Genomic DNA, 22,236 nt, shown 5'->3' on the forward strand with positions numbered 1-22,236 from the left:
CAGGACAGCTTTATTCACGTGTCTGGCAGAAGGCAGGCTGGTTGTCCAGGGGGCTCAGCGAAGGTTCTAAAGAGCAGTAAGAAGCCCAATGCATTGGGCTGTTGAAGGCCCTGATAACATCACGTTTGCAAATGTCCACTGACTGAAGCAACTCACATGGCTGGGCCCACATTCAAGGGAAGAGCAAGATGGAAAGAGCATTAAAGAATTTGTGTTCATTTTTGCAATCTACCAAAATACATTAAAATAGCTTTGAAAATTATAAAATATATTACAAATTTAAGGAATATTGTTAACATTTGTTTACCTGCAAATATTTGGTTTGAATGTTTCTGATTTTAAAAATACTTCTGCTGCTGCATTATCCACTAAGGGTCCTTCATAACCTGTGAAGTGCATTGGCCATGATTGATTTATTTGAACTATCTATTGTCACTAATGTCACTAGCTAGGCCTTAAAATATGAGGAAGAAGAGGTAAGAGTGTGAGGGCACCCAGGCAATGTAAGGGCACAAGGATACAGGGCAAGATAAGCTTCTAAAATAGCCCAGGTGGCATCAAAGACCACTGGCTTCACATCCTCCCAGGCTGATAAATGTGGTAAAGGTAGTGAAGATGCTGGAACTTGAGGAACTGCACAGAGCTGACAGTATCTGTGCCGGGGTTTGGGGGGGATCTGCATGAAGGAAATTATTATATTTTAACTCAGGCAGGCCAGGTCATGAGGCATGCTGTGACAAAAGGTGATAGGAAAGAGGGCAGACTGGAAATAGGAAGTAAAGGGGCTAGAAAATCGAACCTCAGTTACAGGAGGGGATCCTGAGAATATGTTAGCTATTGTCAGAGTGAGTTAACTGAGGCCGGATGGAGATGGTGGGTCACAAGTAGCTAGGAAAATTAAAGAGAAACACAGGTGTCAGTGTTTCAAGCTACTCATAGCAGAATCCCAGGCAATGGCTGATGACATTGGGAAGAAGATCTGGCTTTCTCACCTTCCCTCCTGTGATGACTGGCATGAGCTAGGCCAAATACAGGACTGCAGAGAGGTGGGATAGAAGTTAGAGCAGTCCCAGTCTCTGGGATACAAGATGCGCGTTGGAGAATTGAGCTGAAGCTTCACCTAACAGCGTAGGCCAGTATAGCAAAGATTGGGAAAAGCTAAGATTATGATTGATGGCAGGGGACACTCAGGACTTGCTCCAGGGACACTGGGTCTGTGACAGCACAAATAATTCTGGATCCATCTACTGTGGCTGAGTTGCTGACAGGCTTCAGCCCTTCTCAGGGTTGATCAGTTGCCACATGGGTCTGAGTCTGCAAATAGGAGTCATTAGGGGCCCTAGCTGAGCCCAGAGTCCCTCTAACTGCCTGTATCTCAGGTCTGCTTACCTATTCCAAATGAGACAGAGCAGCAATTCTAAGCACTGACTGGAGACAGGCCTGGGTGAAAAGTCCAGTTTTGCCATTTACTGTCTATGTGATATGGGCATGTTTCTTCACTTTTCCATTAATCAGCTTCTGTAAAATATGGATCATAATAATTCCTATCTGGAAGTATGTTGAAGTAATTAATGAATTGCGTTAATGAACATAGACGGCGTAGGACAGTACCTGGTACGTGATAAGTGCTAGATAATTATAATTACAAGTCTTTCTTCTTCCTGCTAAGATTGTTCTTTTTCTTTTAAGAAAAGATTGATATCAGATTGCCTACACTCAGAGCTTAACAGCTTTGTCTTTTAAAAATGTATGACCATCCAATTTTAATTAATATTAAACAGGTTTGGCCAGAGACACTGAAAGGGAATTATTTCATTCTTACTGACGTTTTTTCTTTGTACTTGGCAGTTCTAGTCAAGTTTGTCTATCACTGCATAAGGAAAAGGAAAACCTTAGAAGCATGAAGTTATAAACACACTTAGAGACACCTTCTGGTGCCTCCTTCTGGAAGGTGATTGGTCAAGGGCAAAGCACCTACGAACCACGAGATCAAAACAGCCATTAAAATACAGTATAGAACTATTGGTGAGAATGCAAAATGGTGTAGCCACTATGGAAAACAGTATGGAGTGCCTCAAAATGTTAAAAATACAACTATGATAGGATCGAGCACTCCGACTTCTGGGTATTTATCGAAAAGAATTGAAATCAGGACTCCAAAGAGATATTAACGATTCCATATTCATTGCAACATCATTCACAATAGGCACGATGTTGAAATAACCTAAATAGCTATTGATGGATAAATGTATATAGAAATGTGTATACATACAATGGAATATTATTCTGCCTTTAAAAATAAGGAAATTCTGCAATTTGTGACAACATGGATGAAACTGGAGGATATTACACGAAGTGAAATAAGTCAGTCACAGAAAGAAATCTCTGCATGATTCCATTTATGTGAGGTTTCTAAAATAGCTAAATTCATAGAATCACAGAGTGAGATGGCGGTTTCCAGGGGTTGGGGGCAACAGGGGGATAGGGAGTTACTAATCAAAAGGCATAAAGTTTTAATTAAGCAAGAAGAATAAAGATTTGCTGCACAACATTGTACCTATAGTCAACAAAAATATATTGTACACTTCAAATTTGTTAAGAGGATTAAAAATACATAGTGTACAAAAATGGTGAATTATATAATGTAGGTCAATTATTAGGAGGCAGAAAGTGACACAATTTCCTAATGTTTTGTCTCCTGGCTACTTTCTGAAGATTGTACATCCTTCAGCTGTATTTGCCCCTAAAGACAAATATATCCCGAGCAGCTGTATCCAAGTGACCAAATAAAGCAAAATATCTAACCTCCCATTGATCTGCTGTGTGTCTGGCACTAAATCTTACATCACAAAATCTCCGTCTTTTCTGTTTCCTTGAAGCCTTAAGGTCCTAACTTCAAGGCATTTCTAATTAGCCATGTGCTTTCAAAATAAAATTGTTCAGTGGTGAGATGTGGCAAATGGCTGCAGCAAGCACTGTGGGGAGTTAAAAGAAGAAGGGACACAAAATTTAGATTTTAGACACCAATCTGCATACGTATGACAATTTAGTTGTATAATTTATGTTCTCTGTCCCACAGAATCTAGGTCTCAGGGAGGACAAAATGAGAAGATACAGTCTCTTCCCTGGAGAAACACATGAAAGTGGAGAACAATACAAGATGGAATAACACCTCAGAGCAATGTACTATTTTAAAGTGTATGAAGAACTTACGTGTACGTTATATGATTTAACTCTCAAGACCTGTGCTTTCTGAATTAATGTCCACAGTTGACAAACGAGGGACTTGAAACTTATGAGGGATAACTGACTTGCTCAAGACAATAATGGTAGTTAAGAGTTATGTTTGGACTCCGGACTGGTTTGTGAGATTTCTGATTCCCTGTCCAATGGTTCTCTCACTAATCACCTCTACATTCAGTCTGCCATCTAGGTTTAGGGAAACCAAGGGTCCAACCAGTAATACAGTTGGGCTGGAATAGAAGCTTCATGTTAGGGATTCTAGGGGAAGAAATTTGTGGAAATACAGTGCTGCTGGGTGGAGGTCAGTCACGTATGGTCCCTGAACCCTAGTTCCCCAAATGTAATTAGTTCTAGAAGCCTGAGATGAGCTGAAAAAAATTGAGGACCACTAAAATATAGAAACTTAAAGAGTGGCCATTCATATTTCCTATACTTGGGTGGGTAACATTTCAGAATAAACCAAAAAATGTCCTTTTGATACTAAATTTTTCTGTGTTCTCTTCCCTTCACTGAAAGCTATGGGGTACCTCATTAAGACAGCTCTATCAGATTTACTTCAAATATAAATTACAGAAAACTTGACCCACTTCTTATTTTCTTGTATGCTTTTCTACAACTTAAAAAAAAAATGCCATAGAGATTAGTGAAGACTACCTACTTCCTATATATAAGCTACCAACTATAACTTCAAAATTATAATATAACACTTAAATAATGTGCCTTGTTAATTAAATGGTGGCCAACTGCATTCTTGTTAGCTTTCCCAGCCATTAAAGCAGCCTTGTTTGCCTTGGATGCTTGTTAGGACCCCCATGCCTAATAGGCCATCTGCCTCCATAGGACCCCTCCTCCATAGGGCTATTACCTACCCTGGAGAGTTTCCTGTGTTCTTCCAGTAGCGGCCATCAGGTCAAAGACATAGATACTTGTGTATCAGTTCTCTCATGCTCCAATGACCCATGCCTTTTCAAAGAGAAGTGCATCAGACAATGTGTCCCAATTCTCTCACTCAAGATGATCAATCAGATACATTTAAGGGTCCCAAACCTCCTCCTTCTGAAAAATTATAAGGGGAAATAAAACCATGTGTGTGTGAATAAATAATGGAATTTTTATAGATTATCTCATTCAATTCCCCAATTTTATAAATGAGGAAAATAAGCCCAATGAAGTAGTTAGAGCAGTTTAGATAATAAAAGTGATGAGAATCATTCTTTGTGCAGGAAAGTATTATTATTAAAATGATATTTTAGAATATGGAATATCAATTAGCTAGAAAAGAGCAGAAGGGAGAAAAGTAACTAAAAGGCAATTGTTTGAATGTTGGAGACAGACCCTGTGTTCAGTTGGAAAATAGGAGCCAATCTGGAGGACTGAAGAGACCTAGAGACAGAAGGAACTAAAGACCCCTGTTTGCCACACTTACCAAACCTAGCTCAATTTTCTATGCCCAAATGCCTCTTTCAACTTCTTTTGTCCAACTATGAGACAAAACTAAAAAGTCTTTTCATTCTGCTTCTTAAATCCTTGATCATTCCTCTACAGTTGCTCTTTACTTTTAATTGTCCCTCAATTTGCATGTCTCAAAGGTCAAGTTATGCCTTTCAGCTCAAATACTCTGATATCTGGAAGAAAACCTTTTCTCTGCCTGGCCCACTCCCCTTGGTTTCACCATATCCTTGGACCTTTCTGTTGGCATAGTCAGACTTTCTCTAGTTCTGCCATTTCTACCAGCTGTGGAAGAGGTTTTCATAAAGAGTTGGATGATGGAATTATTTGATTTCTAATGTCTGTCCACTACTAATTGATCACCAGGCCATAGAGTAACATGTCTAAGGATTAGCCTGTCATGGTCTCTCCTTCAACCTTGACCTGCATTTTCTCTCTATTTTAATGCTACGAACCCGCAATACATCCAGACAGCTGATACCCTCACTTTCTTTTTCCTTCCCTTAAGAACTTTATTTTCTTTTGTCCAAGCAGAAGTGTGGAAAAGTTGGCTTGTTTCTCCAGATAGTAGCATGGCTCCTTGAGTAGCTAGTAAAGTGTCTGGCTTGGCATCTTGTTCTGAGGAGTATATAAGCACATATTTAGTAACTTTAATGGGACTTTTGTACCCTTAACACTCAGGGCCAGATAGTCTACCAAGCTAGGGAAACAGCAAGGCTGCAAAGTTGGATCAAACACAAAAATCTTCAAATTTTGAGTAGCATACTGCATAAATTACATAAATGTCTAACTACTATGCTGTACACCTGAAGCTAATATAAAATAATATTGAATGTCAACTGTAACTGAAAAAAATAATAATTTAAACAAACAAACAAATAAAAATGGTCCTTCACAGGGAAACAAGAACAAATAAAAGAACCCAACTCTTTAAAAATACAGCCCCAAAGGGTGTAATGTAAACAGAATATTTCTCTTTCTTGATTTCTCTTGTTTGGCACGAAGTATATCAGTTCCCCAAATCCATCTCAAAAACAAAAATAAAGAGCTAAACTAATATCAACTTTTTAATTATAAAATAAGGACAAAGTTCAGTTTTAACAATATGATACTTCCATCCCAAAAAGAAAGTCTATGATTTTACCTGGGATAAATGAAAATTCTATTGAAAAACTTTATTGCACATAAATACCTTTAGATTGATGAAGAGAAAAGGAAACTAATATCTATAAAATACTCTATGTTTTAGGCACTGTGCTAGAAATTTTCCACAAAGCAGAGTTCAAGTAGAATGAATTAGACATATAACAAGCCGAAATGCTAATGTGTTTTTAAAAACTTGAAAAAGAGTGTCATTTAATATGCTGCTGGTTTCATGAGGTATTGATTATAAAGCTAAAAAGAAATGAAAAGTGATTTGAAGTGGTTGCAGTAAGTGAGATTGCTGGCGATGAGATTGCAGTTGATTTTCAATGCTTGGCGAACTTATCTTCATCAGAATCAGAACTCTTGATTGGAAGCCAAGATTAAACATAAGGTTGCATTTACAGAGCTGTGACTTGTTGTTTCATCTAAACTGTTATATTACCAACTCTATTAATTTTCAGTTTATGTCTGTATAGGAAGTAATGGGAAAAAATTAGTCCCATTATACATAAAAGGAAGCAGAGATAAAGAGAAGTTAAGTGATTTTTATTTAACCTTCCAGAGAAGATTAATAATGGTGACCAAAGTAAACCTAACTTGCAGCTATAAGAATTTGTGATCTTGATGTTACCATCTTTCAACTATGGAAACGATTCTTATTAGACCATCTGTGTGGATTCAGCTCTCAATTGCTGAGGATTGAATCGTTAAATACACCCACTACTCTCACCTCTCATTTCTTATTGCTATCCACAATGTAATCGTTAGAAAAGTTTGAGTCTTTGACCTTTTGAAGTAATAGGGCATTATCCAGCTGCAATGGAACCAGTCAGGGCTAAGGGGACCAAGTCACAGAGTTCCATCCAGAAAGCAGTTCACTCAGATAATACAAATCATTCCTGAAATGAGTCTCCTTGTGATTTTCAGAGAAGAATTCCTACGAGAGGAGAATCAGTTCTTTTAAAGTTGTGTTAGTGTTCTCACTGAGCACAACTTCATTATCTAGTCTTCCAGGATTTATTGGGGAAAAGGACCCAATGATTTCAATATGAATTTCCTCAAGGAAAGATTGGAAAGCTAATGCATCAAATCTACATAAATACTACTGAGGAGCCATATAATCTTTGGGAGTGGCACCAGTCTCTACAGGCTGTAGGCAAGTGGGAAGGGCACAAGGCTGGCAATCAGAAGATGTGTGCTCTGGCCTTTGTTTGACCCTCCTCTCATTACCTCGGGCTTTGGCAGTCACTTTACTTTTCAGAGCCTTGATGTCCTCTTCTGTCAGTAAAATGAATACATTTTTTCCTAACTTCTTCACAGGGTCGCTGTTAGTGTCTGATGACTAAGGAATGGACAAGCAAATGTATCTGTACATCATGTCAATTTAGCTAGACTAGAATGACACTTTCCACAATTCCCTTCCCTGCATAGCTCTGGGTTAGTCTGGGCTGCAAGAGGCATTAGGCAAAATTTGGAAGGTGGAAATAAGGCAGCAGCTACCTTCTCATTTTGTACCTGAAAGTTCCGTGCAGACTGTGAAGCACTGATGCATCTCACACTTGGTTTTGCTTATCTGCAAATTCACCAGGGTGGTGTGGGGTGGCAGCCAAGCTTCAACTCCCACAGCTCTCACAGCTCCTGCTGGCTCCTCCTTCAATTTCTCTGACTGCTGGGCCAGGAGCTTGTTAAGATCTATGGTTTGAAACCCAACTTCATCTACAAGACACCCTACCATCAAAGCTTAAAGACAGAGAGACGTTGACAAGAGTTCCTGTCCATCCTTGTAGGTTACAGCTTCTCCGGTCCTAGCTTCCCCCACTTCACGTCGTCTGTGCTTCCCAAATGCTTGTTCTGCTGACTCCAGGATGCAGATACAGTTACAGAAGAAATAGCCTCCCACAGAGTGTTTAGCTCCCACAATTGCTTAAGGTCAAATTTCTATAATATATGCCTTATCATATAGAGAGAAATACGGATGATGATATAGATAGATATAAATACAGCTATAGATATATATGTGTATGTATTATTGATTCTACTTCTGTAATAGAACCTTGACTGATATAGCCTACTATTCTTAAAATCATGGGCCATTTATCTCAATATTCCCAGCATTCAAGCACATTGCTCAACATAGCAAGCGCTCAACAAATTATTAAATTCAAAACATTTATTTTGCAAACTTTCAAGCATTAAACAAAAGTAAGGTATTTTTTTAAATGCAATGATCACCCAAACAAAATAGCAAGTAGCTAATGAGTGGCTTTTCTTAATAACATATTAGTAAAATAAATTGTTATCTGGAAATATTTTCTGCTGTAATAAGATCAAAGAATTTGCTATGTCTGGTACCTTGACAAAAAATTAAAACTAAACGTTGTAAAATTTAAACTTGAAAACATGTTCACTCATGGTTATTTTTAATGGCAAATAGGAAGCTGTTTGCACCCAGCTAGTAGTGATTATTTCAGACTACAAACATAGAAGTATTTGTGATGATGAACAAACTAGTGAACACACTTTGAAATGGGTAATATTCTTATGTATAATTGGGATATTTTGTCCCTTTCATTCTCAAAGATAATAAAACACATGTATTTACTGGTTTTAATAATGATGGCAAGGTTAAAATTATCTAAACAAGATTTCCATTAACCAAATTTTTACCAAAAGGAATATATGTATATAGTTTTAAAAATTGTAGAGAACTTTACTGGCCTCAAAAATCTTTCTCAATTATAATCACTATGCTATATAGTATTACTCATAAAAGGAAATAACTGCAGCTAACTACCAAAGACTCAGAAAGCCAGGGAATTGGAAGTAGACACAATCATGGGAGTGGGGCAGCCACTGGGACTTTGGGGTACAGAAAGTCAAAGCACTTACAACCAGGCAGGTAGGATATTGCATCTAGAATGTCAGTTAGTAAAAAGTGGGGCCCCAGTTCTTGAAGACATGGGAGAAGAGCTTCCTCTTCTTCCAAGTGTAAATAATGCAATTTCTAGGCCAATATTATGGGTCACGATTTCAGGGACTGGATTATTCATTCATCTGATTATCTCTGTGAAATTCATTCACAGATTTTTCTCTTCATCTTGTTTCTCAATCTATTCTGTTCTCCTGACCCATGTTTATGTCTATACACATGGATTAAACCACCAGCCATACTGGCACGTTCCCTAAGTTTATATTTCAGCCCAAAGTTGCCTCTGGAGTTAGAGTCCATCACATGTCATCTCATGGATGATTCACGGCATCTCAGATTCTACATGACCAGAGCCTCTACTGACCAGAATCTGTTCCTTGCTTCTAGTCTCCTCCATTCATCTATTAATTGTTAAAAATATACTGAATGCCAAACATTTGCCAGGTCTGAGGATTTGATGACAAATTAGGTGTTCCCAGTCCACAAGATATTTAAAGTCTAGTGCAACGGTTCTCAGCCTTCATCACAAAATGAAATAGTTATCCTGGAATCTTGAAAAAGTATGAAAGCATGGAACTCTCAGATGTTCCAATTTAAGTGGTCTTTATTGAAGGGGAAAGCACCCTATTGTTTTTTAAAAGCCCCCTAAGTAAATCTAGTTCGTAGCCAGGGTTGGAAAAACCTAGTATAATAGAATACTAACTAGCCTATGGTCCATGTAAAAAAGTTAGAATTTACCTTAGACCTCCTACTTTCTCCTACCTCCAATATCCAATTAGTTACCAAATTTTATGGGAGACCTTGCTACAAGAACTTTTCTTAATTTCAGGACTCATTGTCATTATTATTTCCATAACCCTATATCAAGCCACCCTAATTTCTCCAAAATTTTGGCAATCGTCTCCTAACTTATCTTCTTGCCATTAGATTTTCCCTCTCATAATTCTTTCTCTACACAAAAGCAGGTGTGATTTTTCTAAAACGCAGTTATGAACAGTGGTCTAAACTATACTCGCATGTAGCAACATATAAAATAAATATATAAACAATATATAAATCCAAAATAAGAATGTTAAATGAAAAAAGCAAGTTATAAGCATATGTGCAGTCTGTTTATATTTCAAGACTAAAAAAGGCAACACCAAAAACATATATAGGTATTTTAAAAATAAACTTCTTATTAAAGAAAGATTTACAAAAGGTGCTCAGATCAAAACCATACAACCTGAAGAATTTTCACAAAGCGAACACAGCCACCACACAGTAGAGAAATGAAATGTTATCAGCACCTCAGCAGTCTTTTTTTGTACCCCATGTCAATCAGTCATTCTTTTCTCCCCAGATGTAACCAACTATCTGATTTCAAATATAATAGATTTCCTGGTTTTCAATATTCTGTACTTCCTCTTTTATGTCTGACTTCTTTTCAGCAAAAGTACTTTTGTGAAATTCATCCATGCCATAGTATGTAGCAGTGGTTTTGTCTTTTTCATTGCTATATAGTACCCTCTGTATGAATATTCTAATTTATTTATTCATTCTACTAATGACCATTTATGCTTTTCTCACTTCCGCTTGTAATTAATAACACAGCTATCAACATTCTTGAACTGGCATTTTAGGGCATGGAGGCAAGCATTTCTTTTGGAAATTCCATTTCTAAAAGTGAAACAGCTGCATCATGGGGCATGCAAATGCTCAGTTTTAGTGGAAAGAATCAAATAGTTCTTTAAAATGATTGTAGCAGTTTATGCTCCCAGCAAGAGTATGTAAGAGTTTCAGTTGCTCCATATCCTTACAGACAATTGTTCTTTTCAGTCTTTAATTTTAGCCTTTTGGAGAGTTTAGTGCTATCCTACTTAGGTTTTAAATTTCATTTCCTTGATGACTAATGAGAATGAGCACCTTTCCATATGTTTGTTAACTGTTTGGATATAGTCTTTTGTTGAGTTTCAACTACCTATCTCCTTCAAATTGCTTCGGCTTAAAATCAGGTGACCATACGTAGGTCATTTTCTGGACTCTATCCTGTGCTGTTGATTTATATACATATCCTCTAGTGAATTCCACACTATTCTGATTGTTGTGGCTTTTTAGTAAGTCTTGAAATGTGGTAGTGGGTATTTTCTGAATTTGTTCTTCTTTTAAAATCATTTTGGGTATTCTACTTTCTTTACCTTTCCATATAAATTTTAGAATCAGTTTGTTGATTTCTACCAAAAAAAAAAAAAAAAAAAAAAACTGTTGGCATTGCAGCATTATTCTCAATAGCCAAAATATGGAAACAACCTAAGAGTCTATCAATGGATGAATGAATAAAGAAGACATGGTATATATAAGTATAATGGAGTAATATTTGGCCATGAGAAAGAGGGAAATCCTGCTGTGACATGGATGGACCTTGAGGGCATTAAGCTAAGTGAGATAAGTCAGACAGAGGAAGACAAACACTGGATGATATTACTTATATGTGGAATCTAAAAAGCCTAACTTGTAAAAACAGAGACTAGAATGGTGATTACCAAGAGCTGGGGGTGAGGAATTGAAGAGATGCTGTTTAAGGGTAAACACTTGCAACTAGTAAGTAAATTAGTTCTGGAGCGCTAATGCATAGTGAGTCTAAGCAACAATATTACATTATAAACTTCAAAGTTTCTAAGAGACTAGATCTTAATTGTTCTCATCACAAAAAGGAAATTATAATTATGTGACATGATAGAGGCGCATATATATATATGGCAATATGGTTACTACCATAGCCATATATATATATATATATATATATATATATATATAAATTATGTATATATATATACATAATTTGTATATAATTTGTGTATATATACATATATATATATATATATATATATGGCTATGATAGTAAACTTAAACTTTTTACAATGTTATATGTCAATTATACCTAAATAAATAAACACACACAAAAAAAACCAAAAAGGCACCCACGATGGCTTCACATCCATGTCTCCCAGTGTGGCCTCCACATGGGGTAGTTGGAATGCCAAGGCAGGATGCCAGGGCAGGACTGAGCTTCTTTCTTTTCTTTTTTTAGTTTTTATTGGTGAATATTGGGGGACAGGGTGTTTTTCCAGGACCCATCAGCTCCAAGTCAAATCATTGTTTTCATTCTAGTTGTGGAGGGCACAGCTCACTGGTCCATGTGGGAATCCAACTGGTGACCTGGGTGTTATGAGCATTGTGCTGTAACCAAGTGAGCCAACTGGTCACCCATGAGCTTCTCTTTCTCAATATCACATCATCCAGGGCTCTTTTCAACATGGTCTCCCTTTTCAGGGGGGCAGTCAGACTTCTTTAAATGGTTGTTCTGGCCTCTGAGAGGGTAAAAACAGAAGTTGCAATATCTCTGAAGGCCTAGCCATGATAATCCCAGAATGTCATTTCTGCTACATTCTGTTATTCAAAGTGAGTCACTAAGATTTAAGCGAGATTTAAGGGAAAGAAAATAAACTCCATCTCTTGTTGGAAGAGGACAAAGTCACATTGAAAAATTGCATGCAGGATGGGAGGAGTTGTGTGGCCATTTTTGAAAACAACCTATCATAATCTCTGTATACTCCCTTGGAAATAGCCTCAGGTAACGACACCCAGAACCATCTTCACATTGGCACAAGAAAATCTAGGAAATACCTTCTAAGTCAGCTATTGACTCAACTAGTTACGTAGCAGTGCCTGGGTAAGCGCGTCTCTGTGTGCTTCACCAGAGAGGTCCTGCCAGGAGGTCTGGCTGCATCTTGGCAGGGGAAGCACTAAACTGTGGACTTTGAGCATCTTTTCATAATGAGCACAATTGCAGCCTCATTTAGTTAATAGCAATCAAAACAAATGTAGAGCATCGGCTTATTGGCCATCTTCGTTGGCCAGGAGTAAAGGACTCAGACCTGGAGAGACAAATAACAATGTGTATAAACAGGTACTTTTTGTGGAAGGAGAATGCTCATTAAAAGAAGATGGGTGGAAAAGGAAGCACAGGTTTGTTCAAATACATCCAATTACACACGTGGTCTATCAATACAATTATGTTAGTTTTTTAATATTTAAAGTACACTGTATTTAGAGACTATCTGTATTTGCAGAGACCTCTTGATTTATTGCACCTAGCAATTTCACTACTAAAGTCATCATTTCAGGTCTGTCCATAGTTTCTATTTTGATAAGCAAAATTTGGCTCAAAATGTGATTCCTACTTGGCAGCCCAAATAAGCTTTCTAGCTGCCCAATTTTAAAAATGAAACGATTTTTAAAGTGCTTCTCTGCAATGTTCAGGAAGACCTTGACAAAACTCAGAGCTGCAGCTGTTCCTTTCACCATGGCAATGTTATTTAATTAACCCATGAGTTTTAGGCTTCCTGTGGTTGCCACCAAACCTACCCAAAACCCTCTTTGAGGCCAGAGAGTCAGTATCTTTGCAATATTACCCTCTTCCTTCCCCTCCTAATAAATCCAACTTGTAAAGTGTTAGCAATATCAAAGGATAGAGTTACTTAACACACCTCAGCAAAACTTTCAAATTCCCCTCCTTAGATCTCTAATCCCTTCCCTGCAAAAGTTCTTTTCTCATTATCAGAACCCTCATGTCTCCCCTCTCCCTTCCCCTGCAGTCTCCTTTTAACCCCCCTCTATTCTCACAAGCAATCCTCAACTTGGATACTTCACTTATCCCCTTCCTTATCCCCTTGCTCCAAGGAAAGCAGTTCTGGAATTATCAATATTGATAGGAATAGGTGCAGTAAGAGAAAGTTCTTGTCCTTCCATCCCCAAACAATGTATCAAATATTTCCCTGAACAAAGCAGAACCTTTGGGGATAGAGGAAGAAAAGTAGAGTAGGAGGTGTTAAGGAGCAGGGAAGAAAATAAGAAAATAAAGAGCAACATCTGCCATAGAAAAGAAGTAGCTCCCTTATCTGTCCTCTCTTTTTTAATTTTGTCTATCAGATAGAGTCCTTGCCTCTCAGATTATCAGATAATAAAAATGTGCCATCTCCTGTTCAAAAGCAACCAACCAAGAAGCTTGATTTCAACATGTTACCCTCCTACCAGGAATCCAGCACTTAGCTAGTGACAGGAGGGTGAGGCAGAATTTCCTTTCCTCTTAAAAATTATCAACTTGCTGGAAACTCCCAGACATGTGATTCCCAGAGAACCAGACACTCCAAGAAAGAATCAGGCAACTAACATGTGATTCAAAGTTCACGGTTATGGAAACAGAGAAGGGGGTGAGCAGAATCAACTAGGGTAGGTTTTTTTTTTTTTTTAGGAAAGGTTTCAAAATCTATCCATCAAGGAATGGAAATATCATGACCAAGACTGAAGATATAATTTGCTGGGTGTAGAATTTTGGGTTGACATATTTTGGGTTTTCTTGTTTGTTTGTTTGCTTGTTTTTTCAGTATTTTAAAGATGTCAATTCATTGCTTTCTGGCTTGCAGAGTTTCTGAAGGAAATCTTCTGTAATTGTTTTCTTTGTTCCTTTGCATATGTGTATCTCTGGTTTTTGTTAAACTTCTGGCTGGTTTTAATATTTTCTCTTTATCCTTAGTTGTTAGATGTTTGAATGTGGTATGTCCAAGCAACTGTTTTTTTTAATATTCACTAGTGTTGTTCTCTGATATTCTTGGATCTGTGGTTTGATATCTTTCATTATTCTTAGAAAATTATCAACCATTATCTCTTCATACATTATCATGCCCCATTCTATCTATTTTATCCTTTGGAGAACCCAGTAACACATATATTCAACCGTTTGATAATATGCTAAACACTTGGAGCTCTGTTTTTATTTAGTTCAATTTTTTTTTAATTTCAGTTTGAGTAATTTCTTCAAATTTATTAATTCTTATCTCAACTATATGGAAGCTACTGACAAACTTGCTTGAGGCACTATTCATCTCTGTGTTTTTATTTCCAGCATTTCCATTTACCTGTTTCTTATATTTACCATCTCTGCTAAAATTTCCAATCTTCTATAGCATGTTTCCACCTTTTCTATAATTGAATATTTAATGTATCAATAATACTTATTTTAAAGTATCTGTCTGATAATTCCAATATCTGGATCATTTGTGAGTCTAAACAAGTTCATTGTTTTGTCTCTTAACAGTGGCCTTTTTTGTTATTTTTATGTGTTTCATAATTTTGTGATTTTCAGATATACTGTGTCTAACGTATAGATAATAATATTTATGCCTGGAAACTTGAGTCAATTTAGTCAGGGGCTGGATTTACTTTTTATTGTTGCTGTGGTTACCTTCAGTATCCACCAGCTTCAAATTCCTCTGGTATTAGCTTTTACTTTTATTTATAAAATTAAAACTTGCTATTTCTAAACCAATCACTGGCAAGGGGAATGGAATTACCACATCTGATTTAGACCAGCACGTGGGACTCCATTCCTTGAGTCTGTGGATGTGTTCAGCTCCCCCAGAAGTATGCTGTTATCTAGTTTATAAAGAAACACAGAGTCTGTTAGTAAAGAGAAGGGAGGAGATGACTTTTAGGTAAACCATCAACCGTTAGGTTTATTCCTTGGCTAATCTTGGAGTTTTGTAGCCTATGTTTTAACCATATGTTTACAACTTTATCTTGAATTTTGAGAACTTGCCACTGTTATGATAAGAAGAGGTGTAGAGCATTACACCTAAGTTAATAAAATTTATTACAAAATCCAGGCCATATTTCTTACTTTCTTACTGTATGCCACTCTCTAATACTATGGTTCAACTGTGTCCCTCAGTATATGCTAATGTCAGAGATTTTTCTACTATGTATTGAAATGAGTGATAATGTTTATATTTTCTCTAGAATAGCAGTTGTCAAACTCTAGTGAGACATCTGTGTAATCATTCTCTTCCTGGCAACCTTTCAAAAATAAAACAATTAATATGCATATTTATTCTTTACCAGTTATGAAACTCTCTTGCATATAACATTCACCAAAGCCTCACAACAGTAATTAAAACAGCTCTGGCTCAACTGTTCACATTATTTATACCACAACTTCCTGCCTCTAATTTACTACTTCGTCACTAAGTGATGTCATCCTCTTTTTTTTTTTGGTCCTGCTCTCTCAGACTTCTCCAACATGTACCCAGAACCGACCTAACGTCCATGGCTGTGCATTCAGAAAACCTTTTCTTTAAGTCCCCCCCAAACTACTCCATCCATGATTCTAATCAAAGTTCCTATCTCCTGAGTGCTCTTACTTCAAGCTATTTGTAATGGGGGAAATTCTTCTCACCAACTTACACTAGGACATACATTAGTGAAAACAACTTACTGAAAATGTCAAATATGAATTAGGTATCAAAAAATGCCTTCATAAAAAAATTATGCAAGCCCCAATTAGGTATTATTTCACAACAAAAGTTTGTATATGATGATGTCAAATCCTACCATACACAATCAGGTAAAATGTGGTCACCATCTTCTTCATGTTTTAAAGTGTAAAACCATTTTAAACTGACAGTGACTAAGAAAAATATATGTTGTTGTTATAATAGTTGCCTTAATTTATACTAAGCTTATATTAGCTTAAAATTGAGTGTTTCAAAAAAAAAAGAAAATAAAATACAATGAGGCTTAGATTTCCATTGATTTCCTTCCATTGTTTTATGTGTGTTCTGCAATTCTCCAAATGGTCTGTGGCTTTGGCAGAGCAGCAGAAGAAAATTAAAGCTATGCTCCTGTCAGGGGACACTATTCAGTCCATAAAATACTAAGAGTTGCTTACATTTCTTATAAAATTTTGTGGCACATCATGGGAAAATTGGCTATTACACAATTTCCCTTCAGCATGAATCGAGATGAAACTCTATCTGTCTATGAAGGCAGTACCCAGTTTTTAATCATTATTTGTGTAGTGATACCATCAAAGAAAATTTTCTGATGTCATCAAATATGTATGGAATCACAAAAGACTCCGAATAGCCAAAGCAGTCCTTAGAAAAAGAACAGGGCCAGAGGTATCAAACTCCCTGACTTCAAATTATACTACAAAGTGACAATAATAAAAACCGCATGGTATTCTAAGAAAAACAGGCACACAGACCAATGAAACAGAATTGAAAACCCAGAAACAAACCCATATACATAGGCAAATAATTTTCGACAAAAGGGCCAAAAGCATACAATTGAGAGAAAAAAAGCCTCTTCAATAAATGGTGCTGGGAAATTGGAAAGCCACATGCAAAAGAATGAAACTGGATTGCTCTCTATTGCCATGCACCAAAATTAACTCAAAATGGATCAAAGACCTAAACATAAGACCTGAAACAATAAGCTGCATAGAAGAAAGCATAGGTACCAAACTTATGGACCTTGGTCTTAGAGAGCATCTTATGAATTTGACCTCAAAGGCAAGGAAAGTAAAAGCAAAAAGAAATGAACGAGATTGTATCAACCTATAAAGCTTCTGCACAGCAAAAGAAATTATCAAGAAAACAAAAAGACAACCAATCAAATGGGAGAAGATATTTGCAAACCACACCTTCAATAAGGGGCTAATATCCAAAATACATAAAGAACTCACAAAACTCAACAACAAAGAAACAAACAGTCCAATTAAAAAATGGACAGAGGATCTGAACAGACACTTCTCCCAAGAAGACATACAAACAGCCAACAGATATATGAAAAGATGCTCAACTTCACTAGCTAGAGAAATTACAAATCAAAAGCACAATGAGATATGACCTCACACCAGTTAGAATGTCTATTATCAATCAGATAAGAAATAACAAGTGTTGGAGAGGTTGTGGAGCAAAAGGAACCCTCATATACTGCTGGTGGGAATGTAAATTGGTACAGCCACTAGGGAAACAGTATGGAGGTCCTCAAAAAATTAAGAATAAAATTACCATATGACCCAGAAATCCCTCTTTTGGGTATGTACCAAAAAAATCTGAAAACATTTATTTGTAAAGATATTTGTACTCATATGTTCATTGCATCATTATTCACGATGGCCAAAACATGAAAACAACCAAAGTGTCTTCGATAGATGATTGGATAAAGAAGATGTAGTATATATACATATATATACAATGGAATATTAACCATAAGAAAAGACAAAATATTGCCATTAGTGAAACATGGATGGATTTTGAAATTATCATGCTAAGTGAATAAGTCACACAGAAGTTGAGATACATATGATTTCACTCATATGTAAGTTATAAAATTGAAAGCAACAAATGAACAAGACAAACAAGTAAAAACAGACAACAGTTTAGTGGTTACTGGAGGGTAAGGGAGGTGGGGGAGATAAGGGGTCAAATATGGTGACAGAAGGAGATTTGACCTTAGGTGGTGAACACACAATGCAATATATAGAATTGTAAAAAGGAAAAAAAACAACTAGACATCTTTCCATCAAAAAAAATAAATACAAAGCCTGCCCAAATATCCCTCGTGATAAAGGAATAAGATATTGTGGAGGACAACAGTTTTGGGCTTCATATTTTGAACATTTCCAAAAAATTATATTTTGAACAATATTGTCTTTGCAGCAAAAGCCTGACTCTGGCCTTGTAGAATCTGCTAATTGAGAACTATTCCAAATATTAGCAATATGTGTTTCTGCAAAAAGGCTGGATAACTTAACATATTGAAAAGCCACTGGAAAATTAGAGCTGGGTACTGCATTGCACCAAAGGATTGGCTGGGCCCCAGAGATCTGGACAAGTCACTATGCGAAAAGGGAAACAACCAACAGAGAGTATGTATGTAAAGAATGAGGCCAAATGCTGCTGAGCTTGACACAGTGAGTGTACATGCTGTTTTAAAAAGTATCATTTACTTACAGGATAAAAGTTAAGATCCATATTTGGATGATGATTTAAATTATGTAATCTATGGATAGCCCTTCAAAACACTTGAAAATATACACACTATGAAAAATTATTTTGGCCAAAAAAAATAACCTGGAAAATTATTTTCTAATTTAATTTTATCTCCAGTACCTTGAAAAACTACTGGCTTAGTGACTTATTAGAAAGATAATCTATAACTTAACATGCATATACATAGGTAGGGGTTTCAAAATAATGCGAAATATTCTCTTACCATTGCTATCTGGGTGAATTAAATTCACTGAATCAGCCTCTCATGGGCACCTGAAATTCTCTCCCCTTTGATCTTGCTCCCCCTCTGCTTTTTTACAACTCAAACTTTCTTTCAGGATTTCTACTCCCTATTGCCTTTGGTTTTTAGGAGATCTATTTCCTGGTATGACCCTGGCTAGGGAGATAGGTATATTTCTGGCTTTATCCTGGAAGAGAATGTGGATTCTCATGTTCTTCAAAGCAGAGCACCAACAAGACAAGCCAACCCCTCTGTTGTTAATGTTTACTGCCTTTCTGAGAGAAACTCCGATATGTGGGTAATTAGCACGCAGACAACGATCAGGAAGAGGATTGGATTGATGGAAGGTGCAGACACACAGCCTAGGGTGAATCATACAAGGTTCATGTGTCAAAAAACAGAGAAGAAAGTCAGTGCACAGCGCTGGAAGTTAACATCTAAGGGAGTAAGTGCCACATCAGACCTTGTGAAAGCTCAGCTGGCCCCCTTCAAGGCCAAAGTTATATACAGCAAAACTTAGGTGCCGTAAGACTGGAATAGTTCCGCACGTTGTCTAATCTGGACATGTGCAAAAGACCACCCATCTAAGCCAAGTGCATACAATCAGTTTGGGGCACAATGGGCCACATGAGCCCAGAGCTTCAGGCATGCACAAGGTCCTCATGCACCCCTCACAGCCTCTCCCGCCTTACACATCCTGGTTCACATACTTCCCTGAAGTTAGAATCACAGACACAGAACAGGGCTTTGTTGCCCAAATGCCTATAGACATCAAGGTCACAGTCATTTGAGGAACTACCAGGCAAATCCTGCCATGTGTTATTATAATAAAAAGTCTCCCTACCTGCCATCCCTATAAGGGTCAAAAGAGGAAAGAACAAATACTCTCCATTGTTTGAAGAGTATTACGTGCTATTTGCTTATCAGTTTCTATAATTTTTGACCCATGCATGAATGCTAAATATTAAAACTAGTATTTTTTTTTAATGAAATAAAGTATGGTGCCATAGAAGTCTTTTAAGGACAAACACCGTGGTCCTGCCCATCTTTTTTTTTCCTCTCTCTTTACTCACAGTTTAATAGAACTAAATTAGAAAAATTAGGCCCACCTAACTGGTTACCTGCTCTTCTAAAACAACGAAAAAGGAATTCTTAATCTTTGAATGCTAACAACTTTTAGCAGCAGGCTTGGTGAGACACTTTTGGAGTTACTGAGGGCCACGGCTTCACATTTGAGAAGGACTGCTGGCTTAATCCAGAACTGTGGCTAATTCCCACTGAATGAATGACAGGAGCAGGACCTATTTCTAGGCACTGCCTTCTCGTTTTCCTCATCTCCTACCTTCTCCTATTTAATACACTTAAATACTCCAGTCGTCACAATTTAATCTTTTTTTACTTTTGCTTTTATTTAATATTTGGAAAATAAGGTTAATACAGCCGTAGAGACTTGGGCCATCACTCTTTTATTTCTGCCACCTTGTTCTCATTATACTTTTCAAAAAACAAAAACATTTCCCTCAAAAACAACATTTCATTTTGATAAAGACTCTGGATACATGTGGAAAAAGTCCTTATTCAAATGGATCTGAAGATTGTAGGATTTATTCTGTGTGGCTTTGTTTGATACAATAGCTCAAGTCACTCAAGAAATCATTGCATTTTAACAATATTCTTTCCCTGAACCCTTGTCTACATGCCCCAGATGTACACACAGAAATACGTGTTTCCATATCTGTAGAGCAGTTACCCTCTGATCTGCACAAAGTGATGTCGCAAACCCTATTTTAGGAATCCTGACTTCTCCAAGTCTTGGTTCAACTGATGGAAGAAGGTTTACCTCAAGGGAAAGTTTTAGAATATTGGCCTTTCACAGGGCTTAAGAACAGAAACGTGACACATTTAGAACCCTATTTGGCGCAGTCTACAGCTATTTTTCCCATTTTTGGAAGCTGTCTATGCTTTTTTTCTTCATACAGTAAAGGCTTACATATGTTTAGGCTGTCATGCAACCTGAGAAATTTCCTCCTACTATTTACAATCTAGAGGCCACAACTTGTCATAATATAGAAATTTTGCTCTTTGTTTAAAAAGAAAAAGAAAAACCAGTAACACCTTTGGAACATTTTCATGAGGAAAGAAAGACCACCTACTCCACTTATCCACCTAAAACCCCAACTTTGCTGGACTGAACAGGAAGACAGACTGAGGTCCACGAGGATAAGACTGAAGACAAAATTATTAATTCAAGCCAGAAGGAAAAGGAAGGCCCTGCAGAATTCTAATAAATCAGTAAATCAGTCTTGGATTACCTGTAATATTTATATACAGCTGAACGTGAGTTGGGGATGGGGAGGGAGAGGAAGGAGGGAAGGAAGGTGGAAGGGAGAGAGAAATGAGAGAGAGTGAGAGAGAGAAAGAGAGAGAGAGAGAGAGAGAGAGAGAGAGAGAGAGAGAGACTTAAAGTTCTCTGATTGCACTTCTTCTGAGCTAATGTTAGGAAACTCTCATCTTTTAATTAAAGCAAGAAACCGCAAACAATGCCACGAGAACAGCTTTGTCTGTGATCACACGGCACACGGACAACTTCTGGACTAGGGCTTATTGCAATGAACTGTATTCTTCACTCTGCACAGGGACATGTAGAGAACTGTTAGCAGGGAGTTGCGAAAGTATTCGGTTGGTGCAAAAGTAATTGCGCTTTTTGTAATTATTTTTAACCGCAAATACTTTTGCACCAAGCTAATACTTAGGACAGTCCCAGGGATTGTAAACCACAGTGGCACAGCCATTCATCTCCTCCTAAGGGAGGGATGCACCGTAGGCGCTGTTCCTGGGGACTCTGGCAGGGGAATGGATCTCTTTTTCCATAGGCGCTTGCTTATCAAGTAACAGTTGTGCTCACCGGCTGGCATAGGGTGCTGGTACTATTGATCCTGTGAGTCATGCTTAGGAAAATCAGATGGCCTGGGTTAGTGCCACAGAGGCATCCTGCTTAGAATACTGCAGCTACAAACAAGGGGAAAAGCTACTCACTCAAAGGTGATAAAAATAGAATTGTTTGTTGAATCAATTGACATTACCATGAGAAAAATTAGTGGTTTAAATCAGACTTGCAAATACTTTTTTGTTTTAAATGCTGCTCTGCAAAATATTATTTTACTTTCACTTATTCTTTTAGATCCAAACACCTTTATGCAATAGCTGCCTTTCCCACTATTTCTGATACATTTCATAATAATGACTGTTACTGCAATATGGTGAAATAAGAAAACACTGATTTTATTGCAATTTTAGCATTTACCACCTAATGTGCCTAATTTAAAGGAAAAGAAAGTCTCTTAAATTCTCTG

This window comes from Rhinolophus hipposideros, assembly GCF_964194185.1.
Source record: "Rhinolophus hipposideros genome assembly, chromosome: 3".
In the NCBI taxonomy this organism is placed as follows: Eukaryota; Metazoa; Chordata; class Mammalia; order Chiroptera; family Rhinolophidae; genus Rhinolophus; species Rhinolophus hipposideros.